The sequence below is a fragment of the Pygocentrus nattereri genome, chromosome 28 (genome assembly GCF_015220715.1).
Source record: "Pygocentrus nattereri isolate fPygNat1 chromosome 28, fPygNat1.pri, whole genome shotgun sequence".
In the NCBI taxonomy this organism is placed as follows: domain Eukaryota; kingdom Metazoa; phylum Chordata; class Actinopteri; order Characiformes; family Serrasalmidae; genus Pygocentrus; species Pygocentrus nattereri.
The window spans coordinates 3,791,101-3,807,928 of NC_051238.1; the positions used below are offsets into that span (position 1 = coordinate 3,791,101).

At 40.8% G+C, this 16,828-nt stretch overlaps 1 protein-coding gene across 2 annotated transcripts in view; it reads left to right on the plus strand.

Annotated features, from left to right (window-relative positions):
* The window catches only part of sh3gl1b (SH3-domain GRB2-like 1b), a 105,631-nt gene that overhangs the window by 27,667 nt on the left and 61,136 nt on the right, over positions 1-16,828 (plus strand). The window lies entirely within an intron of this gene.

A 16,828-nucleotide genomic window follows, 5' to 3' on the forward strand; every position in this document is an offset into this window, starting at 1 on the left:
TCCAACCAGACAAAATGACCTCACGGAGCTAAGAACAGAAGTTGCGGCCACCGTATAGCCTGGATTTTGTCTGTACGTTTGTTGATATTTATAGAAAACAGTTTGTCATACCGTGTCAGAATCCACATACGGAGGAGATAAAAGGGAATTTTATTACGGCGTAATTAAACTGTTGAGATGTAAACTAAACCATCCAGGGTGGTTTGGTGTGAAATGCCGGGTTCCAGAGAAACTGAATTGTTCTCAGTGGTTTTACCATGTGTGTTTTATTTATTCATTTATTGTTTGTTTTTGTTTCCCTGGCCTAAAACGTATATTTTCAAAAACTATTAATTAATTAATTCGTGGTGGAGGGGTTGTGCCGGGTGTTGTGAGGAATAGTCCCAAAAGAAAACGCACATTTTCCCAGAACTTCCAGTTTTATCATAAGTGATTTTTACATAATATTTCATCATCTATTTTATCACAAGTGACTTTGAAATAATTTTATCATTTTATTATTTGCTTTATCATAAGTGATTTTTTTACTCGTTATATTTAATCATTTTATCATTATTTTATCATACATGATTTTTTACTTATTTAATTGTTTTGTCCTTTTTTTATCAAAAGTGATGTTTGTGTTTTATTATATTTGATCAATTTATTGTAAGTGTTTTTTTACTTATTTTATCATCTTTTATCAAGTTATTTTTTTTACATATTTTCAGATTTCATTTTGTTTTATGTGACTTTTAATTATTTTATATTTTATAATTTTATCATCTATTTTATAATAAGTTTTAAGATTAATATAAAATTTATAAGATAAGATTAAGAGAGTCCGTATCATTCTTCTCCACCTTATTCATTTATTCATTATTAACTGCTATAGGCTGAATAGATGGATTTATGTAAATGTGTTTTTGTGACATCACAAAAGCAGTGAATCTAAAACAGGCTGTTTATGCAGCGAAGTTTCCACATGCAGTGAGCTTTAACAGTGTTTGAATCAGACTCTTATTTTGAAATATTGAGGAAGTTTTGGTTTTCCTTAAGCATTTTAAGACCAAGTGTGAGTAAAACTTCAGTTAAGCAGTTGTTTAATGGAACCGGTGGTTCCAAAGCACACTTGGTCATGTTCTTCATAACGTTCATGTTCCATAAGCTCCGTTCAGAAGCTGGGCGTCGTGTGAGGCTGTAGCTCTTCTCTCCAGTCTAATAGACGGTGATGTCATTTTAAACCCTTATAATAAAAGAAGCTGAACTTTGTTTTTCTACTGAAAGTCGAGCCGTTTTTCCCCAAATCTGGGCTCTAAACTATAAACAGACGGCGTCTCTTCAGTGATCTGCTCTGGAAACATCACTTTTAGAAAACAACACAAAGAGCGGCGGAGATTTTTGGCTCTCAGCAGTAAATTATAAGCATATAGTGATGTGTGGAGATCAGAAAACACACGTTCTGTTCATTAGAGGGGCTTTTACAAAAAATAAATAAATAAAATAAAAATTTACATTTATTTCATGCAGTTACTGAAAAATTGGCCTTACGATTTGGTCACGAAAACAGAGATCGAAAAAACCAAAAAACACCCTGGAGAATGAATTAAACGGTACGTACAGCGGTGTCTGTCGTTCTTCTCATCTTCATTTATTCATTATTGCTGCAGTTTAAATGACATTAGGATAAAACTGAGCAAAAACGTCTTGTGGTGTGTTTTGTCTGTGACACTGTGGTCTGAACAGCTGAAAGTGATCGTTTTTATATCACATTTTTAAATTATACTTCACATTATTAAAAAAAGAAGTCTTAACTTTTAAGTGGTGGACCTGAACCCAATAACGCAGAGCTTGTGAACTGCCTGTAGCTGAGTTAGACCAATCAGATCCAGCCAGACTTCCATGTGTTGTGACATCACAACCACTTACTGGCGCTCTGGCTCACTACATTCAGGGGTCAGGCCAGAAAAGGTGAGTGTTCTGGTCCTCTGATGCTCAGCCCAAGATCTGACCGTCACCTTTAAGTCCAGTTTGCCGTAACGCTGCGCTGCAGTTTCTAAACCTGTGAGGAAGGCAGTGTGAAACTGTGGGTGTGGGTTCTGAAAGTGACCACACCTTTAAGCTGAGTCTGTGCTGTCTGATTGTGTGAAAGCCCCAGTGGGAGCTTCCTGACCTCAATTAGCCTTGAGCGGTGACTCCAGTGCAGAAGCGCTGGCTCAGTCGATCATTTCAGGACGTTGCCTCCACTCTACAGCTGCACATAGGCCTGTCACAGTTAGTCTGCTGTGACCCAATTGCAGTTATTTAAGCTGACCACAGTCATTTTTTCACTGTCTTTACTATTAAGGGTACAGCAGGGGTGTCCGAGGTCCAGCCTCATGGCCAGATGCGGCCTGTGGACAGATTTTAACTGGCCCCCGGCTTCTGTTTTACTTTGTGTTATAAGTGGCCTTTCAGCCAGTATTTTGCAGTTCTTCCTTTCACCTGATGGTGGCAGCTGACCAGGCCTGCAGCTTCATCTAGTGAACGATATTTAGTCAAGACTACAGACATAAAGCTCAGACTAAACCCTGGAAACCGCCGATTTTGTCGCTGTGTAACTTATCAGAGCAAATTCAGTAGTTCGGTAAATATTAACCCTTTAAGATATGCGAAGAATATTAACTAACACAACCTAACGTTTCGAGATTTGTTTAGTCTCACAAATTCTATTTTTCACTATATATTGAAATATGATTAACACATTCGATACGATGTATTGTTGCTCAGTTTTTTTTTATTCAATTATTTATTGTAAGTTTAACAATCCAACACTAAAAGAGGCCATGTGCATCTTTTGTGCAGTGATAGGAAACACGGCAGCTCACAGAAAGCTCAGCTTCTATTTGTGATATTTAGAAAAACGGATATTTTTAATCGTTTGAAAATAATATGGTAAAAATACGGGTATTTTAACAGTCATTCTGGCCCTCTCTGGCAAAAGGTTTGGACACTCCTGCACTACAGTTCCACACAAACGTGTAAAGGTGGCCAAAGCTTGTGTGTAATTTATGCGCTCACACTGGCAGCGATGCAGTGCCACAAAGCAGCTGGAGGACGTTCATTCTCAATGATGAGAGAATATTCCGGTGGAATAATGTCGCCCTAATAGCGGTTTCCTCACAAACTGACTGCACAGACACGAGCGCACAAGCGGCCTCTCACCAGGATGTTTAGTTCTAGTGGGAATGCGTCTGATTTGTGCTGGGCATCAGTGAAACCATGGCAACCAACGGTCCGCTCGAGCTCAGGAACGCCCACAGGCGCTGCCGGAGTGAGCGTAGGGTGACGGCGTAGGGTGAGTGTGTGTGCGCAGTATTGATTCCACAGTGCAGCCAATCCGAGCTACTAAGTAAACAAGCTCCTCGCCGGTTTGGTGGCTGATCAGCCAGGCTGGACACATTAGGCTCGCTTTTAAATAGTTTCACACAACAAATAAAAAAAGACGAATCCTTAATCAGAACGACTCTCATGACAAATAATCACCTGCTGATATTTCACGATCTGCACAATGTAGATCCTTTAGTAAAGAAAATGGTTCTCTATAGAACCATGAGCACTCAAAGAACCCTTTGCATGGGGAAATCGTTTGTTAGAGTGATGGGGAATGTACAGGAATGTGCTAGTGATGGTTTCATATAGAACCTTTTTGAAAAGGGTTCTATGCAGCACCAGGCATGACATTGTAATGTCAGAAGAAACTTTTGGGTGTTCTATAGAACATCAGTCTAAAGAACCATATCACCATGCAAAGAACCCTGCATTCATACAAATCATTCTATGCGTATTTATGGTTCTTTCTTTAGTAAAGAGCCCTTGAGGAACCATCTTTTTAAAGAGTGTTAGAACTATTTTGAAGCTGGTTCTATGCAGATCCTTTTTGAAAAGGGTTCTATATAGCATCAGAATAGGTTATTATATTGTCACAAGCATGACATCGTAACAATAGCAGAACTTTATTACTACACTTGGTTCTTTAGTTATATATATATATATATATATAGATCCAATAACACTCAAAGAACTCTTTGCATTACTTAAGGGTTCCTTAGATTGATGGGGTTCCTTAGATTGATCGTTGTGTACAGATCCTTTTTGAAAAGCGTTCTATAAGCTGCACAATGTAGATCGTTTACTACACTTGGTAAATTTAGCTAGAAACAATATAATAAATACGATAAATTAGACATTAGACACAAGCCGCGTTTACATGCTGCCTAATAATCCGCTAGTATTCCGACTAATGGCTCAATCGGAATAGACTATGTCCATGTAAACACCCCATTTGGAATGGTCTACTCCGATTGAGGCCATTCGGAATACAATTCCTATCCAATTGAACGAGGTGGGTAAACCTCTAAATAATCCGTTAAATAGAAGAATAAAAGCCATGTAACACGGCGGAGCAGGAACTGGGCTGCAGAGGAGACCAAGTTTATGCTCTGATCTTTAAAAGGCGGCGGTGGGACGGACGGCTGTCTCAGCACGACGTCTTCCTCTCGGCCTTCTTTAATAAGGACGTGTGAAGGACGTTTTCCTGAGTCTGACGTCATTTTAAAGCAGTTAAAAACACAATCACTGCTCACTGCTGCTCATCTCACTCTGACTGGACTCGCGTGATGTTCGCTGTCATGGTAACGTTCACTCTAAACGCATGCACGTCATCAGATTGTTGAGTAGTGTGCATGAACACCTCAGTCTGAGTCTGTAGTCTGAATGTGTTCAGTCCCAGCGAGCCCCAGTAAACAGACAGGACAGTGCAGCTTCCACGCAGCACCCGCTCTGGACGTGAGGCAGTGAGAATAAGGTGCGGAGATTATTTAACATGCTGTGATCTGTGAGTCACGCAGGCAGATAACAGACATAAACACAGCGTTTACTGAGGTAGTAAAACTCGAGTAAACAGTGGTGGTGGTAGCTGTGTAGGTCTTCCTGTGGGTTCTTCCTGTGTGATTGGATGATTTCAGCATCAAAGCCTGCTTTCAGATCTTAAAAGGAATTCAAACAGTTTTTCAAAATGTCTCCATAATTAAATGGCCGAGATGTAAACAGAGTCGTTCAGAGCGGTTTGGTATGAAACGCTCTGCTCTAGAGTGGTGGTGACAGGAACCAGACGTCCACCTCTAAAAGCTCCCCTCACAGAAAGTTCCTACTTGGAATGGCTATGAGTTCACTGCCTGCGGACTGAGACGCTGTGTAATGATAGTTTTGAGAAGATTTTGGACCAAGTCGTTTTTTCATGAATGCAATATACGCTCAGAAGACTCGTGTCGGTTCTCTGATGGTTCTGGATGGTGAATGAAGTGTCTACATTTGTGTTGTAGTCATGGCGACCCCTGGTTCCCATCACCAGCACTGTAAAGACATCTTGGAAAGTTTCTGTATAGTGAATGATTTTACATCCACTGAATCCAACCACGGAGTTATGCAGGAATTTTGAAAAATTGCTGGAATCTTTTAAGTGAAGTCCTTCAGTAAGAGTAACTCGGATGAGATCTGGTACTCAAAAAATGTACAAATACGAACTTTTCACCTGGAAAAACTTATTTGAGATTCACAAATGGACCTTAATGTTGTGAATAATGTGAATGTAACCTTTTTTATGTGGTTCTAGATCGGAATTCATGTCCTTTTTTCCCGCTGCGCCATCACTCAGCGTTACTCTGGCAGCAGCGCTGAACAGACGTTAAAGCCTGGAAACGGTGGAAAAGCAGCTCATCTCACCTTTTTCTCCTCCGTCTGGCTCTAATAATGAAGCTAAGGGCTGATCAGAGTTAATGATCTTCTCAGAGAAGCTCGTTCTGCTCGTTAGTTGGTGCTGATGATGCAGTGATTCAGTCACGTGACGTTACTGAGCAGGATGAGCTCATGAGGTAATTTCAGGAGCCGGTTCATCACATTAATGACGGATTTGAGTCTCTGACCTAAACCAGTGTGAACCGTCGAGTCAGAGAGATCGGATTTGGGCAATGAAAAGGTCTACATCAGTTTTTTGATGGCGTTTTTTGTTTGGGACTGTAGTTTGAGCTCACTGGTTGATATATTATTCAGTATTTTTAAGCGAATCCTCTCGACCTCTTTCAGAGTAAACAGCAGTTTAAGGGCGGGACTCGTGCCTGTCCGCATGCAGCCCTGCGGCGTTCCACACGTCTGAGGCGTTTGGACACCTGGCTTTGTTTCTCACTCAACAGAAACCACCTTTTAATTATTAATCCCGTTTCTCATACGCCGCCTGCTGAATGCTGCCTGTGGGGAACTGACCTGGTCCACTGACGGTGCAGACAGACACGCAAGTCGAAAGGAACCTCATTCACTGTGACCTTTCACCCGTGCTGGTTAAACAGAGTCAGAGAGAGAGAGAGAGAGAGAGAGAGAGAGAGAGAGATAAACAGCTCCTGGCTGCTTGGATGTCACACACAGCCAGTCCTGGCTGAATATCCTCTAAAAATGCAGATTCCTAAGCGGTTCTTGGCCTGGATCTGCAGTTCTAGGAGCCCTTTTAATTGGCATAGAGCCTTTAGTTGATTTACGTTCTGTACACTTTAAAAGTGATCAGACATCTGATTTACAGAAATGGTTCCGGTGGTCTGCCTTCACTCCAAAGAACCCTTTCTGCTTCATATATGTTTAGAGGAGAACTCCACCAGTTTTCAAAATGTCTATATAATTCAGAGTGTGAGGTGTAAACGGAGATTCAGAGGGTTTGGTGTGAAGTGGTTCAGACGTCTTTACAGTGGTGGTGATGGGAACCAGGCGTCGCCATGACTACAACACAGATATAGACACTTTATTTACTATCCAGAACCACCAGAGAACCTACACGAGTCTTCTGAGTTTATATGGAATATTGATGATGGGAAAGCTGTGAGGAGCTTTTAGAGGTGGACGTCTGTTCCATAAAAATATCTTGTATCCTAAACCAGCCCATGAAGACAGTTCATACTGCCCAGCTACAGGGAGATGCGTTCGTTTTTCTCAACTCCGTCAGTGTTGGCGCTGCGACTGTGTAGGTGAGGTGTAAGTGTTTCTGGAGCTTGTTGTTCACTGCGTGACGGAGTTTCAGGTTCAGGCTTTTGGTGTAATTTATTTATTTGTGGTGCTTTTTACAGCTGATGATGTCACAGAGCAGCTTCACAGAATTCCAGTAAAGACGAAGTTTTAACATGAATGTAAAACCCCCAGGTGGGCAAGCCGGGGGGCGACGGGGGCAAGGAGACCCTCCCTCAGAGCTGAGGAGGAAACCTTGGGAGGCTCACTGGGGGGTCCCATCCTCCTCTGGTCAAACTACCTACAGAGTTATTATACTACTAATATTAATAGCAGTAGTGTTAGTAGTAGGAATAGCTGGGAGTCCATGAAGACGTCAGTGTGGGGTGGGCAGCTGGGGCGTGGGCAGCTGGTCTGAAGCAGGTCTAAAGTGTTTAGTGTTGTGTTATGTGTCATTATATTCAGCATTGTGTGTGTCTGCACTGTGACTGTATTTAGAACATCTTGTTTATCCCTACACGGTCACGTCTGTCACACCTGTCACTTGTCATGTATAGGCGGAGCCTAATCTTGGCATCAGTCCTGCTGTAGAACTGCATCCGCCCTGCTTCTTATGGGGCTGGCTGGGTGTCTGGTACCTGTGCGCAAACTAATAAACTTCACTTCTCCAGACACACGGCTGGTGCCCTGGTTAAGTCAGGCTTTGGATTCTTCACTACACATGTAGATGTTTACATGTTTGACCAGATTTTAGTTTTGAGAAGTGTACAGAAGAGAAGTGTAGGGGAACCCATACCACACCACTTTATTTGTTGGAGGGATGCACCGATATGCGAATTCCATGTGATATCCGATATTTTCCGTGTGCATTTCTGCTGATATGGATGCTGATGCATAAACATTTATACAGCATAGAAACTGTGTCTACACAATAGATGGTTCCTTAAGTGTGTTGAGTACATAAAAACGGTTCTGTACCGAACCATGAATACTGAAAGAACCCTTTGCATGACTGAAGGGTTCTTGGCATGGTGAAATTGTTCTTCAGACTGATGGAGAATGTAGATGGTTCTATAAAGAACATATTCTAAAAATGTTCTATGTATCACCAAAGGGGTTCTGCTGTTGTTACGAGGTCAAGCTTGTAATAATAGAGGAACCCTTTTTGTTGCTATGTAGAAACCTTTTTCGAAAAGGTCCTATAAAGAACCATCTATAGCACGTTCTTTTGGTGTTCATGGTTCTGTATAGAACCACTGTCTTTACTAAAGATCCCTTGAAGAACCATCTTTTGTAAGAGTGTAGATCTTGGATTAGGATTACAGAGAAAGGCAGCACTTATGCAAAAGTTTTGGCACCACGACTCTCCACATTTTAATGCATAGTTAGTGTTTACTGCTAATTCAAGAGCAGTTTCTGTTTATTTGTTGTTTTATTAATTAGCAGCATTATGTCATATTGGTATTTGGCCTCTGTAGCGGGACGTATTCATTTATTCTCACTTAGTAAATGAACAAAATGTCATTTTAAGTGACCATTATTAGTCCCACAATGGGAAGGTGAGGAGACGCTGCTGTAGTTTTGAAAGTGAAATGTTTTCCTGGTGTTGTTTTATCCAGGATTTCAGCTGCTCCTCCGTTCGGGGTCTCCTTTGTCATATTTTTCATGTCAGAATAAGCCAAATATTTTCAATGGGTGACAGGTCTGGACTGCAGGCAGGTCAGTTTAGCACCCAGACTCTTCTAATACCAGAGAAGGTGGCAGCGTTTCTGGATCCTGTTTATATTTGGGTTCTTCTTTGTGTTTTAGAGTTTAACAGCGTTTGTGGACGCAGTGATGAACTGTGTTCACAGACAGTGGATTTCAGAAGTGTTTCTAGTGATTTCCACTACAGAACCATGTCTGTTTTTAATGCAGTGCTGCCTGAGGGCCCAAAGATCACGGCCAGCAGATCCTGGTTCTTGGCCTCGTCCCTTACAGACAGAGATTTCTCTGACAGACAGAGAGTCTTTAATGTTTAAACTCCTCCTCATCTTTGCTTCTGAAAGACTCCGCCTCCCTGAGATGCTCTTGTATATCCAGTCATGTTACTGACCTGCCGCCAATCAATCACCAGGGTTCCCCCGTCCCAACTTTTTTGGAACTTGTTGTTTGCATCAAATTCAAAACGGGCAAATATTTTTCAAAAAAACAAAATTTCTCCGCTTTTAACATTTGATTTGTTCCCTTTGTACGATTTTCAATAAAATACAGGGTTTAAATGATTTGCACATCATTGCATTTTGTTTTTATTTACACTTTGCACAGCGTCCCAACTTCTTTGGAAATGGGGTTGTGTTTATTTGTTTATTTGTTTGTTTGTTGTTGATTGTTTATTTTTGGGGGGGTGTTGTAAACGTTCACGTACGACTGTATACAAGCTGTATGTACAAAAACCGCCCATTTTGGATTGTTTTCATGTTGTCATGAAAGCCAGTGTGTTGTCTTCTACACGTTTGGCGTGCCGAAGTTTAGCCCCGCCCACTCGCGTTGAAGTTATAAGAGATGTTTCAGCCTGAACTGTTTTTTTTAATGAGGGCAGCCAATCAGCACAAAGCCTGTACGCATATATCAGCCTTAAAGGCTCACAAACAGAACCAGCCTGTTTAATTATAAAGGAGAAAGAGATGGTTGGAAAAGGGTCACTATTTTTGGTAAGCAGACGCACAAACATCATAAGTGGACCTAAGGGGACAAAATGCAGGCTATGGGCCCTTTAAATACCTCCCTTAAAAAAAGAAGTAGGGCAGGGAGGAAAAAATATGCTGTTTATATCATGTATCCCGAGGTTTTCCTCATAAAAGAGCATATGTTTGAGATTAGCGTTCAGCTGACGTAGCCTCGAAAACACGCAGCACTGTCATTGTTCCAGCACACAGGGCCTTAAACGAGCGGGGCGAGGGGGACGAAGCGACCGGCGCGTGTTTGCAGAGACTGAAACTAAACATTCGGCCTCCCCTGTTGGGCGTTGCTCCTCAAAGCTGGCACTGTTGGGTGTATCTGAGGAGAGAAGAGGCGAGTGTTTGTCTTCACTCTCTTTTTCCTGTAGCTTTAGTCTCATTCATAGCAGAGGTTTTGGGTCATGAAGCCACAGCTGTAAACAGTTCACAATGGAAACACCTGACGGATGACTTAGAACGTAATGAGGACCTTGAGAGTGGAAGTAGGCCTCGCTCCCTGCAGCTAGAGAAGACAGCACACGCTTCGAAGAAAAAGTGCTGACTGTAGCAGGAATGTCTCCGTAGGAAAGAGAGAGAGGAGGGGTGGAAAACGAGGGAAGAGGGGGCATAAAGTGGATTCACTCATGTGCTGGATGAGGGACGAGCGTACAGTAAAAGTGCTTTTCTGCTTAAAAATTTCCTGTCAGGGTATCAGAGAGTAAAATTATCTCCAGCTTTGGTTTAACAGCGGTATTTTAAAGGGCAGGTAACAGGACCAATGAAAATTTGACCAGGTTTGTCTTGTATGTAAACTTTTTTAGTTTTACTCCACCGTCCATTTATACTCTCAGGACAAAAGGGTACTGTACATGTACATTTTTCATGTTACAGAAGTTGTTATAAGGTCCAACTGTGGCTAAACAAGTTGTTCCCAGAAAAAAAGGGTATATACACCGATCAGGCGTTTTTACATTTATGGCATTTTACTGTGCAGAGCGACTTACAATCTGATCATTTTTACACAGGTAGGTGAAGGCAGTGTTAGGAGTCTTGCCCAAGGACTCTTATTGGTATAGTGTAGGGTGTTTGCCCTGGTGGGGATTGAACCCCAGTCTACAGTGTAGAAGGCAGAGGTGTGAACCACTACACTAGCCAACCACATAACCAGGCATAACATTATGACCACCTCCTTATTTCTATTTCTCCTCATTTCTACATTTGCATCATATTTATTCTAAGAGGTTCTAATTGTTTGGCGATTTTGTAGAAATTGATTCTCTCTTTGGTGCATAAAACCACACAAATGTCATAAGTGGACCTCAGACAACAAAAATATGTAAATATATATGTATTATATTCAACATTACAACCGGTATCATGTTTAGAGGCTTTATTAAACCTTGTAAAGTAAGTAAATATGAAATTGTGCCACAGCGCTGCCTCTGTCTAAGGTTCAGGTTATAACTGGCACGTGGTCAGCGGGAAGCCCGTAGCACTACAGCTGTTTACTTTCACTGGCCCTTTTTAAAATGATGCTAATTATACACATTTACACGAAATGGGCTGAACCTCAGGTTATGGACGTTAAGAGGTTAATGAAATGGTCTGATAATCATTAGACTTCACACCAGCGTTAAAGCAGGTTACTGCTCCATTTCAGGTGTAACTCGATGCAGAGCTGTAATCCTACTCTATCGTTGTGATCAGTGTGAGAGAATCCTGGAGGCTCTTACTGAGTTTCTGAAGCTGGATTAGCTGTTTATGCAGACTCAAAGCGAAAGTAAGCTCATGGAGAGAAACATTACTGTAGCAGTTGTGGTTTAGGCTTGAACTTTGTCCTGTGTAACAGAGTTCTCCAATATTGATGCTGTATCGGTATCGGCGCCAGGACTGGCACTTCTCTCATCGTATCGGTGATCGGTGGGGATACCGATAAGTCAAGTCGAAGATTATTTATATAGCGCTTTTTACACCAGGCGCTGCCACAAAGCAGCTTTACAGAAAAGTCCAGGTCTGAGCCCCCTTAAGCCTCGCCAGTGGTGACAGTGGCAAGGAAAAACTCCCTAAGAGCAAAAAGAAGAAACCTTGAGAGGAACCAAGACTCGGAAGGGGAACCCATCTTCCTCGGGTCGACACCAGAGAGCAAACAGCGTTAGCATAACATTTTAGAATACGGATGGAGCAATGGTTGGTTAGATAGCTTGAGCTTATGCAGCAGCAGCAGGAGGGTCAGTTCATGCAGGTGAGGTTTGCACATCTTTGTACAGCGTGAAGCTTCATGGTGGTCAAAACGGTGGAGATCAGCCAACGGAGATGGAGCTCTGGTGACTAGCAGCTCTGGTGGCTCCCATTTGGTGACTCGGGCAAATTTTTTGGTCCTTGTAAGGCCTCTAGCAGCTGTATTGTGGACCAGATGGAGCTTATTTAGTAATGTGTTGGAGCATCCAGCTAATGGTGTTACAGTAGTCCGTCTAGTGGTTATAAAGGTATGCACCAGCTTTTCCGCAGCGATAACCATGACCGACACCACAAAGCAATTTCTGGAGGAACTTCAACAGTGTGGGACAACTAGTGGCAGTAAAAGTGCTCATGGCAGAATCTGTAACAGCAGTTTTTGGTGGTGAAAACACGTTAACGGAACCGCTGACCTGAACGGCTGAGCTGCTTCTTTCAGTAGTCACTCGTCTGCTGCTGTGTGGTCACTTCAGTCTGAGTTAATGTTACTAAGAGAGCGGAAGGAACCGCCAGACTCTTGGCATAATGAACCTTTAGCCTCGATTTAGCCTTTAGCATAGCAGCCCGCTGGCCTGGCCTGTGCATCCATCCGTCAGCTGTATCGCTCAGCAGCGGCCCGTCGCTTCAACCGAGCCAGAAAACACTGAAAGTCGCTGATTTTCACAGCATGAACGAAGGTGCTAAGTGAACAAGACGTTTGTGTGAGACAAACGACTTGAGAAATTTGGATGTGAAACAAAGTTCAGCTCCATTTTCGAGCCAGAGAAGCTGCTGTGTGCTGATGTGTAAACACCACAGGTTTCTGTTTACTGTTCAGCTCTGTTTTTAAGTGTATTTTACAATAGATATTAGTTGTTAAACCTGGTTCTTATTACTATTGATATAATAGTAAATACTAAATATATACAGTAAATAAACTGAAATAAGTTTTCATAAGTTTCTGATAAACATAATCCAACAAGCAAATGTCATCTAGCCAAGCTGAGTGTGTTGTAATTTTATACAGAGCACAGATTTGTCCAAAATAAAATATTGTAAAGATGTAATTGAATAAATATCAGGACTTACAGGTGAGTTAGGTTAGATAGAGTTAGTAGTGGTATCAGCCAGTATTTAAGTATCAGTTGAAGGGGGGAACATGGTGTCGGTCCATCTCTGTTGTTTAAGCTGCACAGCTGGGTGGTAGATTGTGTTGGTTTTGGTGCTGGTTGATTAAGCATTGGTTGAGGATTAGGTTGGATTATTAGACTGAATGAATAACCGGCTCTAAATGTAGGTATTGTGATATAAACCGAGTCCGTTCTACAGTTTCTCATTAGACTGAATGAATAACCGACTCTAAATGTAGGTATTGTGATATAAACCGAGTCTGTTCTACAGTTTCTCATTAGACTGAATGAATAACCGACTCTAAATGTAGGTATTGTGATATAAACCGAGTCTGTTCTACAGTTTCTCATTAGGCTGAATGAATAACCGACTCTAAATGTAGGTATTGTGATATAAACCGAGTCTGTTCTACAGTTTCTCATTAGGCTGAATGAATAACCGACTCTAAATGTAGGTATTGTGATATAAACCGAGTCCGTTCTACAGTTTCTCATTAGGCTGAATGAATAACCGACTCTAAATGTAGGTATTGTGATATAAACCGAGTCTGTTCTACAGTTTCTCATTAGACTGAATGAATAACTGACTCTAAATGTAGGTATTGTGATATAAACCGAGTCTGTTCTACAGTTTCTCATTAGGCTGAATGAATAACCGACTCTAAATGTAGGTATTGTGATATAAACCGAGTCTGTTCTACAGTTTCTCATTAGGCTGAATGAATAACCGACTCTAAATGTAGGTATTGTGATATAAACCGAGTCCGTTCTACAGTTTCTCATTAGGCTGAATGAATAACCGGCTCTAAATGTAGGTATTGTGATATAAACCGAGTCTGTTCTACAGTTTCTCATTAGGCTGAATGAATAACCGACTCTAAATGTAGGTATTGTGATATAAACCGAGTCTGTTCTACAGTTTCTCATTAGGCTGAATGAATAACCGACTCTAAATGTAGGTATTGTGATATAAACCGGCTCTAAATGTAGGTATTGTGATATAAACCGAGTCCGTTCTACAGTTTCTCATTAGGCTGAATGAATAACCGGCTCTAAATGTAGGTATTGTGATATAAACCGAGTCCGTTCTACAGTTTCTCATTAGGCTGAATGAATAACCGGCTCTAAATGTAGGTATTGTGATATAAACCGAGTCCGTTCTACAGTTTCTCATTAGGTTGAATGAATAACCGACTCTAAATGTAGGTATTGTGATATAAACCGAGTCCGTTCTACAGTTTCTCATTAGGTTGAATGAATAACCGACTCTAAATGTAGGTATTGTGATATAAACCGAGTCCGTTCTACAGTTTCTCATTAGGCTGAATGAATAACCGACTCTAAATGTAGGTATTGTGATATAAACCGAGTCCGTTCTAAAGTTTCTCATTAGGCTGAATGAATAACCGACTCTAAATGTAGGTATTGTGATATAAACCGAGTCCGTTCTACAGTTTCTCATTAGGCTGAATGAATAACCGACTCTAAATGTAGGTATTGTGATATAAACCGAGTCCGTTCTACAGTTTCTCATTAGGCTGAATGAATAACCGACTCTAAATGTAGGTATTGTGATATAAACCGAGTCCGTTCTACAGTTTCTCATTAGACTGAATGAATAACCGACTCTAAATGTAGGTATTGTGATATAAACCGAGTCCGTTCTACAGTTTCTCATTAGACTGAATGAATAACCGACTCTAAATGTAGGTATTGTGATATAAACCGAGTCCGTTCTACAGTTTCTCATTAGACTGAATGAATAACCGACTCTAAATGTAGGTATTGTGATATAAACCGAGTCCGTTCTACAGTTTCTCATTAGACTGAATGAATAACCGACTCTAAATGTAGGTATTGTGATATAAACCGAGTCCGTTCTACAGTTTCTCATTAGGCTGAATGAATAACCGACTCTAAATGTAGGTATTGTGATATAAACCGAGTCCGTTCTACAGTTTCTCATTAGGCTGAATGAATAACCGACTCTAAATGTAGGTATTGTGATATAAACCGAGTCCGTTCTACAGTTTCTCATTAGGCTGAATGAATAACCGACTCTAAATGTAGGTATTGTGATATAAACCGAGTCCGTTCTACAGTTTCTCATTAGGCTGAATGAATAACCGACTCTAATTGTAGGTATTGTGATATAAACCGAGTCCGTTCTACAGTTTCTCATTAGGCTGAATGAATAACCGACTCTAAATGTAGGTATTGTGATATAAACCGAGTCCGTTCTACAGTTTCTCATTAGGCTGAATGAATAACCGACTCTAAATGTAGGTATTGTGATATAAACCGAGTCCGTTCTACAGTTTCTCATTAGGCTGAATGAATAACCGACTCTAAATGTAGGTATTGTGATATAAACCGAGTCCGTTCTACAGTTTCTCATTAGGCTGAATGAATAACCGACTCTAAATGTAGGTATTGTGATATAAACCGAGTCCGTTCTACAGTTTCTCATTAGGCTGAATGAATAACCGGCTCTAAATGTAGGTATTGTGATATAAACCGAGTCCGTTCTACAGTTTCTCATTAGGCTGAATGAATAACCGACTCTAAATGTAGGTATTGTGATATAAACCGAGTCCGTTCTACAGTTTCTCATTAGGCTGAATGAATAACCGACTCTAAATGTAGGTATTGTGATATAAACCGAGTCCGTTCTACAGTTTCTCATTAGGCTGAATGAATAACCGACTCTAAATGTAGGTATTGTGATATAAACCGAGTCCGTTCTACAGTTTCTCATTAGGCTGAATGAATAACCGACTCTAAATGTAGGTATTGTGATATAAACCGAGTCCGTTCTACAGTTTCTCATTAGGCTGAATGAATAACCGACTCTAAATGTAGGTATTGTGATATAAACCGAGTCCGTTATACAGTTTCTCATTAGGCTGAATGAATAACCGACTCTAAATGTAGGTATTGTGATATAAACCGAGTCCGTTCTACAGTTTCTCATTAGGCTGAATGAATAACCGACTCTAAATGTAGGTATTGTGATATAAACCGAGTCCGTTCTACAGTTTCTCATTAGGCTGAATGAATAACCGACTCTAAATGTAGGTATTGTGATATAAACCGAGTCCGTTCTACAGTTTCTCATTAGGCTGAATGAATAACCGACTCTAAATGTAGGTATTGTGATATAAACCGAGTCCGTTCTACAGTTTCTCATTAGGCTGAATGAATAACCGACTCTAAATGTAGGTATTGTGATATAAACCGAGTCCGTTCTACAGTTTCTCATTAGGCTGAATGAATAACCGACTCTAAATGTAGGTATTGTGATATAAACCGAGTCCGTTCTACAGTTTCTCATTAGGCTGAATGAATAACCGACTCTAAATGTAGGTATTGTGATATAAACCGAGTCCGTTCTACAGTTTCTCATTAGGCTGAATGAATAACCGGCTCTAAATGTAGGTATTGTGATATAAACCGAGTCCGTTCTACAGTTTCTCATTAGGCTGAATGAATAACTGGCTCTAAATGTAGGTATTGTGATATAAACCCAGTCTGTTCTACAGTTTCTCATTAGGCTGAATGAATAACCGACTCTAAATGTAGGTATTGTGATATAAACCCAGTCTGTTCTACAGTTTCTCATTAGGCTGAATGAATAACCGACTCTAAATGTAGGTATTGTGATATAAACCGAGTCCGTTCTACAGTTTCTCATTAGGCTGAATGAATAACCGACTCTAAATGTAGGTATTGTGATATAAACCCAGTCTGTTCTACAGTTTCTCATTAGGCTGAATGAAT